The following is a 14,482-nucleotide window of genomic DNA, read 5'->3' as shown; positions in this document are numbered from 1 at the left end:
TATTTGGACTACATAGACAACGTCGATGTCAAAAGTTTTGTCTTGGTCGCGATTGCGTTGGTTCTATTGGGATTTATGTTCCGTTGCACGGTTTAGGTTTTAATTACGTTTTTGTGGCAAAAGTGAAGCTAACGGTGGTTAACTTGCTAGCCACAGTCACTGACGCTACTGACGTAACTAAGGTCACGAATTATCGCGTGACTATCTCTAACAGAACATTAGTTTAGCAGCTCGTTAACTTCTGGGAGATAGCTAGGCTATCTGCTTTACTGCAAGGGAGCTGCAGAAACACCACAAGCAAAGAGGCCAGGGTGATAACTATTTACTCATTTTACTTTGTGATATGAAACACAATTGTGAAGTGTAAAGTACAATATACGCTGATATAAGGAAGTAGTTACATGTACTTTCGGAAACAGTTGTCTACTATTTCACAGAAGCATTAGCATCATTACATTAGCCTCTGTTGCCTGGGCAACACATATTACAGCGGTCTATGATGCATCTGTTTTCAATCGTTAAAATAAACATTCCTCACAAATACATTTTCGTTGTTGATTTATTATGACATTAGATTACAAGTTAACGATTTGCTGGTGAAATTATCATTACCTGTGGTTTCAAACCAGTGTAGCTCACTGCAACGCTGTAGCCTAGTCCTGTAGCTAACAAAAACATCTCCACAGCTGTTTACAGTACTAGTAGGAAGTCAAACGGCGGCACATGTTTCGGCACTACCCTTACTTAAATCAAAAGTCTTTTTAGAAGGTGAAACTATCTGACTAGTGACTGCTAACCTGAACTTCATTGCCACAGCCTGAATGTCAATCTATTCATGAAAATAATCAATTTCAGCCTAGACCGTACAACGGAAGTAACGTTAAATTGAATTCAACCAACGCAATTGCTACCAGGACAGTCTAGTTGTAGCCTACAATTTACCGGGGCAGCTTCTCCACACAGCAGTGCTATATCGCATTTTGCCTTGTTACTGACAATGATCACTACCACTGACATATTTATGAATTTATTACGTTTTTGGGGGCATATTTTCAGTTAGCAGATGATACTATTTCAACTGCGATTCCTTCTGAGATAGCTAGCTATTGCTGGTAACGTCGTTGTTAAAATACATTTAAAAGGGGGTTCTTTATTGATGAATGAATGCAATATGAGTAGGCTAAATGCCTGAAAATATCATGAGAAGGGAAAAACTTACAATGACGTTTAAGTCAGAGATTAGGTCAATTTTTACACCGGTCTGCCAAATGTATTCGTTTTGATTCAACTATGAGGTTGCTGATCACCATTCCCCTTGCAGGGGAAATGAGAAGACAACTATTTCATTCTACTCTTCACTCTTAGTATTTTAAGTTTTAAATGAGCAGAAAAAAATATGCTTTTAAATCTATGTAATCTTTATAAATAATAAGTAGGCTATGCATTTTAATATAACATATACAGAAATATCAGTTGTAAAATGTAATTTAAATATGGACCTCTGCAACCAAAACAAGTAAGCACACCCTACGATTTCCCCAGAAATTGTACCCTCTCTAGTTATTATTGGTGGCCAAGCCACGAAACGGCAAAGCCACATAAGTGATTCTACCTTTTCTTATTATTGGGGTGTGCTTGCCTTCGGCAGCACAAACCATTGTAATCTCACTTATATATTTTTTATTATTTATTTATTAATTTTGCCCCCCTAAGGATCAGTCAATATTTGGACTACATAGACAACGCCTGTGTCAAAATGTTTACGTCCCGTTGCACAGTTTAGGAGGTTACAACGTTTTTGTGGGGACAAAGTGCCTTTTGTCGACGAAGGGTAACCTGTGCTAGCTACGTCACCACGTCAACACACGTTAGCAACGATGCATGGATACAACGTGATAGACGTGACTTTCTAGCTTGCAAATTGGAGATTGGATTACGAGTGAAAAAAACCACCCCCAAAAAATCAAAACCATTTGGCTTTGTAGAGAAAGCGATTTTGAGTGGAACTGCAATCTCGGATTTTTGATTTAGGCCGTGATAGTCTTTGAAATTTGAGCGAGTGCAGGTCGCCCGTGAGACCGCCTAGTCTTTTAGGCGGCAGCCATGCTAGAATGTGTCATAGCAGTAGCTAATTTTATAGTTCAATTTTACACAAAAAAAACAAACAAAGAGGGAAATGTTATGACGATATGACTATTGTGAAAACAGCCAGGTGGTGGGATTTTAATATAGGTTGCTGTAAAAACGTTGATTTGTTTGCTACATGAGAGCCTGTCAGCCTCCATTGACGATTGCGGCAGCAACAAGTCAACAGTGTTGACACTCAGTCAACTGTCTATCTGCGTCTGGTGAGTATTTTCTTAATTTCGTACCAGGGTCAATTCTACATCTAAATGGACAACAGTGTTTTAAAGATATGGCGATTGCGAAGACAGCCAGCGGGTCCGCATAGTTTGTTATTTGTGTAAAACTTGGAATTTGAGTGAGACAGAGTCTTGTTTTGACGTTAGCCACAGACTCTGCTCGCCCACTGGCAGTGTAGTAGGCTACAGTAATGTCTTCAATGCCACATCTATGGCTAAACTTTATTATGTCTTATAAAACAATTGGGTTTTTTCGACTTAAATAGCTGTTTCCGATTGGACGAGAGACGTTCCATGAGTTGAATTATCTGACAACAACCCACTCTGACTTTTCACTCCAATAATAAATCACTCCGCGATGAAACATTCGCGTTGATACAAATAAGTAAACATAACAAAACATTCTATAGCGCGTTGATACAATAAAGCGATAGCCTAACCGTTCATTCGAATTTCTTATAATTCCAAAAAGTGAGTAGCTACGCCTGTCGGAAAACAAATATGGAGATCAATTCATGCAACATAACGTTTGATTTAAACTATGAATCGTCTGATGACGAGAAACAAGATAGGCCTACATTCAAGCAGGAGGAGAGTGCATCTGTGTCCAGGTGCGTCTCCATCAGCGCAGATGATCTGGACTCCATAGAAAGGAGCCGACACGAAGCTAATACGGTGAAGCAAACGTTGTGGGCCGTTAACTGTTTTAAAACATGGCTAAGTGAACGGAATATAAAGATCGATCTAAAAACCCATTTCTAAATCTAAATTCGGCGCTATACTGCGAGAACTGTATGCAACAATAAGAACAACCAAAGGAGAGACGTACAGCATCAGCAGCTACGCTGGACTTCGGGCAGGGCTTAATCGTTACATCAATGAGCCCCCCTTTGGCCGAATGTGGAACATGATGCAGGATACAGAATTTACAGCTGCCAACAACGTCTTCAAGGGTTTCCTCAAACAAATGCGAAAGGCTGGAACAGACAAGTCAACACACCACCCACCGATTTCATCAGCGGACCAGGCCATCCTTAAGGGCTCTGATGCACTCCATCCATCCAACCCCAGAAGCCTGTTAAACAAGGTTTGGTTCGACATCCAGTTACACTTCGGCCGCAGAGGGAGTGAAGGCAATAGACACCTGAAGCCTGACTCATTTGCCTAAAAAATGATGAGAACGGTTGCCGATATTTTACCATGTCGTTCAACGAGGAAACAAAAAACCATAAAGACCATAAAGAGGGCCAAGGAAAACCAAAGGGGAGCAATGTATGAAGAGCCAGGCAATCCTCTCTGCCCCGTCGCCTCTCTGGTGAAATACCTCGCTAAGATCCCCCCAGGTGCGACAGCATTTTATCTCCAGCCAAAGAGGGTCTTTGCGCAATCAGACACGCTTTGGTACATGTCAACACCCCTTGGCGTGAACCAGCTGGGCAAAATGCTCCCTCGTCTGTGCCAGGAGGCAGGGACAGTGAGATATACCAACCACAGCCTGCGTGCCACAGCCATACAAAAGCTGTCCGATGCAGGATTTGCGAGCAGGGAGATCATGGCAGTGAGTGGCCATTGGTAAGAGCAGCCCAATGGCCCAATGAAATATGTTCGAAGTGCTGTGTTTTTTTTCAAGCACTGTGATGTTAACATTTTCTCTTGCGGTCTCTCTTCGTTTATGTTACATAGATCGGAGAATTCCCTCGCTAGTCACTGGCGACCTTCGCTGGACAGCAGGAAGCGCTGGAGCCATATTTTGGGACACCGCGGCAACGGAGACATGGCAAAGATGCAAAGGACACCCGGCACCCCACGCATGACCACCTCTCCCACAAATGATCAGAGCAGAGATAATCCATATCTAAATGGATGCACCATCCAGGGAAATGTACAAATACATGTCTACAAATAGGAAAGGAACACTCATCTTTTTGAAAACTGTTTTGACAGTAGGCTGTTTAACAACAAGACTAGCCAGCTATCATCTGGAATGTTGGTTACGTGGCAACCATGACGTTGACAACGGAACTATTTTTTGTTGCGGAGAAACAGTGGTGAAATAAACATGTTTTTAATCAATAACTTTGTGTTCGAATGTTAATTGGTTGACTATAAAATTGTTTTATAAAAGCAATATAGTACTCGTGCTCGTGGGGTCACGTGGGGTTGTTGAGGAATATATGGAGCATTCCATATATTCAACAACACCCATGGTATATTCCTCAACAACCCCACTCGCACTCGTACTATATTGCTTTATTATTACACGGTTGTTCTTAATGCTGTAGAATGCTCCATTCACTTGAACGTTCCCAACGTTCTGCGGTGAACATTTTTCTTCAAAAAATCGAAACCATTTGGCTTTGTAGAGAAAGCGATTTTGAGTGGAACTGCAATTTCGGATTTTTGATTTAGGTCGTGATAATTTTTGAAATTTGAGCGAGTGCAGGTCGCCCGTGAGACCGCCTACCCAGCTAACAGTTACGTTGCCCTTACGTTGCCGCAACGTCACTCGTTGACCAAACATACGTTGGGGCAACGTGGAAAGTGAAAGACGCCATGAGGTAACGGCAACGTCACCAAATCACGTTGCCAGTCTGTAACCGCAATGTCGTGGCAACGTTATTTTCCGACGATGCCAGTCTGTAACCTTAACCTCCTAGCAACGTTGTTTTGTGACGTTGCCAGTTCGTAACTGCAACGGCAATTAAGTAATTTATATTTCTCAATTCTACTTCTTATATTGGGGCGGTTCATACGCAGACCTCATTTGCCCAAAATGTTACTTGTTCTTATATAATAGGCTACACAGTAGCCAACTTAAGGAAGACTGTGTGATGTGATTTGTCAAGCTTATCATAAACAAGGCAGCTTTTCAGAATCAGAATGTGTTTTAATCGCCATGAAAGTTTGCACAGACAAGGAATTTACTTTGGCAGGAAGGTGTTTACATTCAACATATAGGAATCTGAACTTAAATATGTTGTCTACCTATACTAAAGGGGAGTCAGTCATGGATGAACGGTTAGGGAATCAGGCTATTAGTCAGAAAATTGCCAAATGATGTTGTATCCTTGGGCAAGGCACTTCACCCTACTTGCCTCCAGGGAATGTCCCTGCACTCACAGAAATATTTAAGCCTTATCTTTTAGATTTATGTAATTGAATTGCATATAGAATTTCCATTCATTTACATTACATAAGTTTGAATTTAAACAAACTAATAAACTTACTATGATTTGTATTGGTCAATGTAATAAAACGTATTAGTTTGAAATGCATAAAAGCAGGTTTATGTTAATAAAGACTATTTGTTTGAAATGCATTATAGGCAGGGTTACAGGATAAACCCTATTTATTCAAAATGGATAAAATGCATGTACTTTTTATAAATACCCTAAGGATGTTAAATCCCATAAAATGTAGGTAAAAAACTGGCAGCTGTGGTTGCCTGAAATCTACTGTAAAAAATATGGTGGAAATGTTCTTCTGTTAACAGTATAATTAAAAGTGAACTGTGACATTTACAGTAAAAACTTGCAGTTTTGGTTGCTACAAAACACATTCAAAATTGGTATGAAAAGCAAATACTTTTTTATTTACATTTATTCATTATTTAAATAGCACAAAGTCAATACATACTTTGGACGTTTGCTTCAGTTTGCAGAACATTTTGAATAATTGCAATCTTTACCAGAAAGTCACATATTCAATAACCTTAAGACAACGCATTCTACAGAATGGATTAATGAATCAAATTCTTGGGTTAGAACTTTGTTTTGGACGGGGGGTGGGGGGTTCGGACAGACCTGCCCCAACTGCTAAAAAAAAGGGAGGAAACACTGCACAAGTACACATATAAACATAACTATTGCTAGAGCTATCCTTTTCTAAACCAAACACTACAATATAAAGGAAAACCCAGGTCCATTCCAACCTATTGAGTTTACAGGCTTACGATATACAGCCTGCTGTAAAAGCATTTAGGACACACAAAATGCTATAACTTATAACAGTGATATATATTCTCAGGCTTAACATATTTGTATGCATCTTTACCCCAACTGATGTTCTGGGCATTGATGGTTGTTTGTTGTGTGGTCAAGGCCAGAGATAACATCTGACGCACTCTCCCTAGTACGCTACATAACTGTTGGCTGCTCAAATACCATTAGTACTATAGAATATAATTTTTTGTACAATGACTATAAAGATATTCTATTCTACTAATGGTATGGTACTATAAAGAATGAAGAAAACCATAAAATACATAAAAACATGTCTTCACTGTGGGAATTTGAAGCCAAAAGAAAGAGAGAGTTGAGTATTGGGGGGTCAGATGGCTGAGCGGTTAGGGAAGCGGGCTATTAATCAGAAGGTTGCCGGTTTGATTCCCGGCTGTGGAAAATGACTGTGTACTTGGGCAAGGCACTTCACCCTACTTGCCTCTGGGGAATGTCCCTGTACTTTCTGTAAGTCACTCTGGATAAGAGTGTCTGCTAAATGTAAATGTATTGCACTACTCAAGTCATTTTTTGATGAAGAAATTAAAATCTAATGAGACCTGTTGCTAAAGACATAAGAAAGTCAATTAGAAAAAATCATAAATACATAAAAAAACAATGTGCCAAGATTTTTTAACAATGTGTCTACATATATATATATATATATATATATGGTGAAGGGCTGTAGCATGGGCCAACATAATTATGACCATGATTCGTCATTAGGCTCCTTAACATCACTGCAAAAGAGCTGCAGTTCCTGTGCAGACAGGAGAACCTAGCAGAACAACCATCTCTCCATCGTAGCCAAAGCCCACCTGAGAGGTCACGACAGCTAGTCAGACTCTTCAGATCAGAGAGGTATATTAACATCGCATCGTTTGAGTATCGTAAAAGTCGAGACTTCAGGACCCCGGGTTTTGGACTGGATGGAGTTCTACAGAGATGGCGTTCAGCTAGGTTCTCCTGTCTGCACAGGAACACTGAAACTATGTAGGAGTGTCTCTTTTTAGTACAGGTTTACTGTGCAACACTAGTTCACTCCATACATACACACATGGAATAGTACAATTCTAATTGTCTATAGCTGTACTGTGATTACAACTCAAAAAAACGGTATTGGTTGTAACAAAACCAGGCTGCAACACCACTCAGTCCTGGAATGTAGAGTCTACAATGTACCATGTTCTCTACTCATACTGGAACACAAGGGAGAGAAGGGGTGAGGGGGAGAACGATAATGTCTCTTCACTGGCAGAGCTTTGTTTTCCAGCTATGAGCCATTCTTGACAGTTCACTCGCATCCAGCTCCATGATTATTTTTGAAATGTCTTTAACGTGTAGCGGAGCTTTGTAGGGTAGTGCATGTTCAAGGTAGCCTGACATTGTCAAACTCATAATTCTAGTCAGATAATGAGTCTGATACTGCTCCATTGGGCTGTGAGTATGGGGCGTGTTTCAACCGAACTCTGAAAAAATTGCCTCTCCACTCAATTGGATAGATCTACAACCAATCAGAGCAACGTAGTATATTGTTTGTTGAAAACAAATTCAACCCAAGCGCTCTTTGGTGAAGTGTGGTTGATTTTGTTTCTGTTGATAATCTGTCCATCATCGTATGAAACCCGCCCTGACAATTGATTGGTCCGAACAGCTCTTGTTCGGACATAGTTTTTCCCCAACCAAGCGACCCCAGATCCAACTTCCCGACCAAATTTGTATGTGGGCGGGGCTAAGTTTGGCTGGCATCCAGGCTATGTTCAAGGCATAAAACAGCCCAAACAACATTGCAGAAGCAATGCACTCTCAAGATCTTGAAGCACCATCACACCCTCGAAGACTATCCTGACATCAGAGGGTTCTGATGTACTGCTGGCAGTGTCTTTCACGACATAGATCCCCACTGTCGTTCCATCTATGGCACAGAGGAAATCGTCTCAGCCATTTCCTGGTGAAAATTAAATACAATGCAATTCTTTAATGATAGGTTCAGCATTTTGTCACTTGGCTTGTAAACAATCCAACAGGGTAATCATTTCTACCTTTAGCAAGGATAAACTTTATCTTATCTGAAAATAAGACAAAAAAACATAAATAAATCCACTGTTTGAGGTCCTACCCAGGCAAAACCACTGCTGGTCGGAAGGTGTTTTCTCTCCTGTGTTTGTTTGAATGTTGGTCTGTATGTGTATGAACACATTAAAAAAAACTCCCAGACCGATTTGTATGAAAATTGGTGAAGGGGTGTAGCATGGGCCAACATAATTTTGACCATGATTCTTCATTAGGCTCCTTAACAATCACTGCAAAAGAGATGCAGTTCCTATGCAGACAGGAGAACCGAGCAGAACAACCATCTCTCCAGCTCTCCATCGTAGCCAAAGCCCACCTGAGAGGTCACGACAGCTAGCCAGACTCGTTAGATCAGAGAGGTATATTAACATCGCATCGTTTGAGTATTGTAAAAGTCGAGACTTCAGGACCCCGGGTTCTGGACTGGATGGAGTGTTACAGAGATGGTGTTCTGCTAGGTTCTCCTGTCTGCACAGGAACTGCAGCTGTTTTGCAGTGATTATCTCCTATGTATGCACAAGAACACCGAAGCTATGCAAGTGTCTTTTTAGTACAGGTTTACTGTGCAACACTAGTTCACTCCCATATTAATGCTTAGCTATAAAAATAGCATTTGCATTCGCCTGACCAACAGCTGAGTTAGCTAATAGCTAATCCTAAATTTGGAGCAGGGAAAACCTACACATATGTATATATAATTTGAACAGTACTTGCTACGAGTCTCTAGCTCAGGCTACATACTGTACTCTATGTTCCTATTTTACTGACGCCAGCCACAAATTAGCCACCCTATCTGAAGGTTCTAGCATCGACCATGTGAGACTTAGAGCTAGCTATCAAACTAGACGAAAATGTTTGGTATCATGATGGATTTACTGGATTTGATTGTTCAAATATGAGGTACAGTATTAACTGCACAAGTAAAACATAAGTAAGTACATGGATTACAAGCAGATATCTTACCGTTACAGAGCAAAAGTCACGATCCCGGCAGGCAGGGCTGAGTTGAAATGGTGGAAAGAAAAACCGTTGGGAAAGCGCGAAATCTGACGTCATTTCCACCTCAAAACGATTTCACTTCCCGGAAATTGAATGTAAACAAATCTCATACGTTTTAACCACTTGAATCTTGCTTGTTTCACAGTTAACCATATTTAAAACATTATAGTATGTTTTAATTGATTATGTTTAATATATTTAAGAATTAATAGAATTATGCTAATTCTAAGGAATTCTAATGAATACATTTTGAGACAATGATTATTTAAATAAAATATAATAGATATAAATACTTAATTATAAAATATGCCATGATTCATTTCTGTGAGTGTGTACTTACTGTAAGTTGCTCTGGATAAGAGCGTTTGCTAAAATGACAATGTCAAAGTCACACCCTTAAGGGGCTTAAGTACAAACACTGCAAAACAAAGCACCAAACAGTGAATGAACATCTTCTGCCAGTCCCCACTACAGGTCCTGTCTGTTGGCCCTGACAATGAAGCACAAAATAAGTTAGTGTCCCATCAACATAATTGCACGTATGAAAGGGGCTATACAAGTCATAAAAAAATCACATCTAGAATAATATACATCATCAAAAAAATATTATGGGATTCTAGTTTTTGGTCACATAGCCATGTGAAAGGTTGGATTGGGAAGCTGCCATCATCATTCATTCACCTGGCTTGTTTTGAATGGGCTGCCGGGGCGTGTTTGAGTGTCTCCGCTGTGAGGAGCTCCACAGCCTTCTCTCCTAGTCCCGTCTTCCACTTCATCACAGCATTTGCAATTAGAAATGATGAACTTATTGTTAGCACCAATTTGAACGTTGAACGCTGCGTGTAAGCCATAGTTCACGGCATCTCAAAACACCTACCACTCTTTCGGAACTCCAGCACCTTAAGGCGCTCCTCAAGGTCTTGGAGTTCAGCCTGTGTTTGGGGCACCTGTAGGTCCATCACTGGCACCTCTTCAGCGTGTCTGCCCTGTCGTCGCCTGAATAGGAGAGCCTCTCGCTAGTTCTCCTCCAATGTCTCCATCTTCTGGAACATAACCTGTAATGTGTCTGTCAGTAAAGACAAGTTAAACAAGTTTACAAGAGTTAACATGATTGGCATACACTGTGGTTCTTCTAGATTAGCTGTAACATTTATGTAAATAACACATGTTACCTTGAATGGTTGTATACAAAGCATTAGTAAGACAACATTTGTTGTTTTGACAAATATGTATCCCCCTGCCACGATCAGAACAACTTAAGTATGCCTTACAATGAGTTGGCAATGCTATTGAGAAGCTTTGAGTGTCTTATATTTGCACTTGCCTGGCTGCCAGCTGTTTTCCTGGACCCCATATGGGTTCTCCTCCACCAGACCAGAGTTGATACCTAGGGGTCTGGTGATGCAAAAGTTTTAAGTCATGCTTTTGCTTCAAAACATAGCCTTTAGGGTTGCCATGGCTCATACAATTATTGTCACTGTTAAAAACGGTCATTCATTACTTAATTTCCCAGGGACACAGTGCTAGGCCGTGTGACGGTGGTAGGATACTCTGTACAGAAATGAAAGTGGAATGTAGTTTAAGTACATAGTAATAGCATTTTGATATTGATATAAAAAGAGTAGCATCGCACATGTGTGATCGTTCGAAAGCAGGGCCCCACAGCGTAGCGTCGCACATGTGTGATTCTGAACATTACAACCGACTATTTTCCGATAGACAAACTGTGACAAACGCCATAGTATGGCTTCAAAATGTACAATTAGTAGGCTAACAAGTAACACTAGCAGGTAGGAGCATTGCTACGAGTATTATGCTAGGTTGCTAGGTAACGGAAGCTAATTAAAGCTACCTAGCTGCCGTTTTGGAAAAAACTCACTAGTGGAAGCGTCGGAAATATTTAGAACTCACGCACCTTAAGGTTAAAACGAATAAACGTATCCAAAAACAGATGTAATGTACAAATTGGAAGAATTAGTGACATGATACTTTAATAGACGCCATTGCTGTGCATGCCATGACCGACTGATCAAGATGTGATCAGCCAGGCGCTAGCTCCACAGTCTTTGAAAATCCAGGGCTAAATAAACTACTTTCGGACAAGGTTTTTTCTAACAGTTCTGAACATTTATTATCACTGATTCTTTTGTGGGTGATTTGTGAGACGCTAAACTTTGATGTATGTATTTTCAGTATTTAACTTTCCGGAGGGTTTAGCCTTAGTTCTACAGTACATTATACTAGGACTACTAGCTAGCTACTGTACTAGTAGCGAAATCCTAACGTAAACAATGTGAATCTGAAACAGATAATCAGACTAAATAGCCTAAATTTCAAACCTATACGTAATAGCATGCTATATTTCTATATATTTAAATCTATTTCTGTAAAGAAACTCACCTTTGAAGTAGCTAATTTCCAGTTGAAATCCATGCGTTCAAGACGGCTGCAAGCTTCTGAAATCCCAGTTTCAGAGGTGTTTTCAAATGGGCATGCGCAAAGTTGTTGCTTAGGGGCAGACTGAGGGGCAGGTTAGCTAGGAAGAATTTTAATATTCTGTGATGACTTGTCTTTGGACATGAATTTAAGAATCGCTTACCTTTTGGTCACATTTAACAATTTTGTGTTACAAAATTGTTGCAGCTCAAATTTGCATTGTGTGTCATACAGCTTTAGTGTGCTGGACAAAGAATGTTTGCTTAATCATGTAACACATCACACATTGATTGCTTTTGTACATGTAAAGAATGAAAGACTTATATTTTAATATAGGCCTAAGGCTAAGAATATAAGAATTATATTCCAAATTCAGTCTTTTATTTATTAAAGCTATGTTCCTGCATATGAGAAAATTGATGACCATGCTGGGGCTGAACTGCACATGAATTACATACATTGTCTACATTTATAAGTGCTGGGTGCAACATTTAATATTGTGTGATTGAAATTCATGTAGGCTGTTGCTACATTACAAATGTGTCAGAACTAGCAGTCCAGTGTGATCTCTCCATGGATAAACCACTGCACTCGAGATCCGTTGTCTTGCGACCAAAGAGCGACTTCGGCAACTTAACCCACGGTACCAAAATGAATGTATCCAGCCAACCAAGGGACAACGTCACGGCAACGTTGTCCACGGGACCAAAATAACAGTATCCAACCGACCAAGGTACAACTTCGCGGCAACGTTGTCCATGGGACCTAAAAATTATGTAACCAGCCGACCAAGGTACAACGTCGCGACAACGTTGCCCACGGACCTAAAAATAACGTAACCAGCCGACCAAGGTACGACGTCGCGGCAACATTCCCTTTATAACGTTGCCACGACGTTGCCAGAAGGTAACGTCGCGGGTTACCAACTGAGCACTTACTGGCAACGTTGCCGCAACGTCATGTGTTAGCTGGGTACAGTAATGTCTTCAATGCCACAGCTATGGCTAAACTTTATTATGTCTTATTACACAGCTGTTCTTAATGCTGTAGAATGCTCCATTCACTTGAATGGGGCTTCCCAACGTTCTGCGGTGAACATTTTTCGGTAACACTTTAGAATAATGGTCCGTTGTTAACAAGTAGCTATGCGGGAAGTAATAGGTAGTTCTACATTAACAACTAATTTAATACTATTAACTAATATGGAACCAAGACTAACTAAGCAGTAAGTAATAGCTAATTTACAACAAAGGTAGTTCCTTGGTAGGTATTTGGTTATTACAAAATACATGTATCCTCTTGAGAACTACTTGTGAACTATCACCAATTAAGAAAGAATAACCAATTAATTACTAATCAAAAAAGTACATGTCTAAAAAGTGAACAATTTGGTTGTTTCACTCTTAACATGGTCATAACTTTTCAGAAGCTTGTGCCTCAAATGGGTTCTTTGTGGAAACCAGTTTATGAATATTATATCCCCCAAATACGTTAACTACAGGTTGAGATTTTGACTACTCTTACCAAAGGATGGATACATGTTCTGTTTATTTCAAACTTAAACAAGGTATAATACAAATAATTATAATTTGTTTAACATTTTTAATAATTAGGAAGTGATGCTGACACTCATGATTGGATCAGTTTACTATTATGAGCTCGACTGTCAGTCAAATCTTTCAGACTCCAAAGACCTACCTTTATGTTACAGTAGCCGCCTGAGGAGGACTTCTCTTTAGGATATGAATATAAACATTGATGTTCTCTTGTCAAGAACAATTTGCATCCTACATTTATGTTGCGATAAGCGCAAAACCAAATCTTCCAGATTACAATGTTTGTTAGAATATAACTAGTGCCTCACAGAATTGTATGCCTGTACCGTATGTGTCAAATATACAATTAGACTTATTATAGGCCTATTACTTGTGAAAACCAGTATAACTCCTCATTAATTACTCGAGTGTTATCTTATCATCCTGCAGGAACTACTTGTGATGTGGACCACTATTTTAAAGTGACAAACATGTTAACTCTTCACTAATTACTCAAGAGTTACCTTGTCATCCCGCAGTAACTGTAATCTGGACCATTATTTCAAAGTGAAAAACACCTTCCTGACATGTCACCTCACAAGATTTACAACATAAAACAACTGCAGTGATTGGATAATATTTTTTTAAATTATATGCACTGGAAGATTTCCATGAAATCGTAAAAGAAAATCCTACATAATGCAAAAATGCGCATGGGCAAGAATAAAGCTTTTTTTTAATATGTCTGAATTAAACATTCTTTGTTTGGCACAATGATGAAACCTAGCATTTAAACAAAATATTCTGTATTTTGGAATGAAACATTCAACACATTCAACAAACTGTGATGATAAACTGAGTCAAACATAATGGCTAAATAATTAATAAGTACATGGCTAACATTAACCCAAATCAACGTATAGGCCTACTCACTACTCACGAGTCTAGCATTGGCCACTACTGCGAAAAACAACAGCAACGCAATTCCTAATAAAAATGATGAAGGAAGAAAGAACAAATGGCAGGACTGTAAAATAACTTACTAGATAACCCAAATCAGAGAACAGGAACATGGCCC

At 39.7% G+C, this 14,482-nt stretch overlaps 1 long non-coding RNA gene across 6 annotated transcripts; it reads right to left on the bottom strand.

The window, feature by feature from the left end:
• Positions 1 to 5,251: 5,251 nt before the first annotated feature.
• LOC146300676 (uncharacterized) lies at positions 5,252 to 12,687 on the bottom strand. Of its 6 annotated transcripts, none has more exons than XR_014766507.1 (6): positions 10,758 to 11,823; positions 10,311 to 10,499; positions 10,115 to 10,203; positions 9,398 to 9,923; positions 8,404 to 8,430; positions 5,252 to 8,309 (listed from the first exon to the last, which is right to left on the bottom strand). It is a non-coding gene; the product is annotated as an uncharacterized LOC146300676 (long non-coding RNA). The 6 variants fall into 6 exon arrangements; XR_014766509.1 differs by lacking the exon at positions 8,404 to 8,430 and having other exon boundaries at positions 5,253 to 8,309; positions 9,398 to 9,434; positions 9,774 to 9,923; XR_014766506.1 differs by having other exon boundaries at positions 8,404 to 9,923.
• Positions 12,688 to 14,482: the final 1,795 nt, after the last annotated feature.

Source organism: Hypomesus nipponensis, chromosome 2, assembly GCF_054491055.1.
Source record: "Hypomesus nipponensis isolate SF chromosome 2, ASM5449105v1, whole genome shotgun sequence".
NCBI classification, from domain to species: domain Eukaryota; kingdom Metazoa; phylum Chordata; class Actinopteri; order Osmeriformes; family Osmeridae; genus Hypomesus; species Hypomesus nipponensis.
This window is presented reverse-complemented; position numbering and strand designations above follow the sequence as displayed.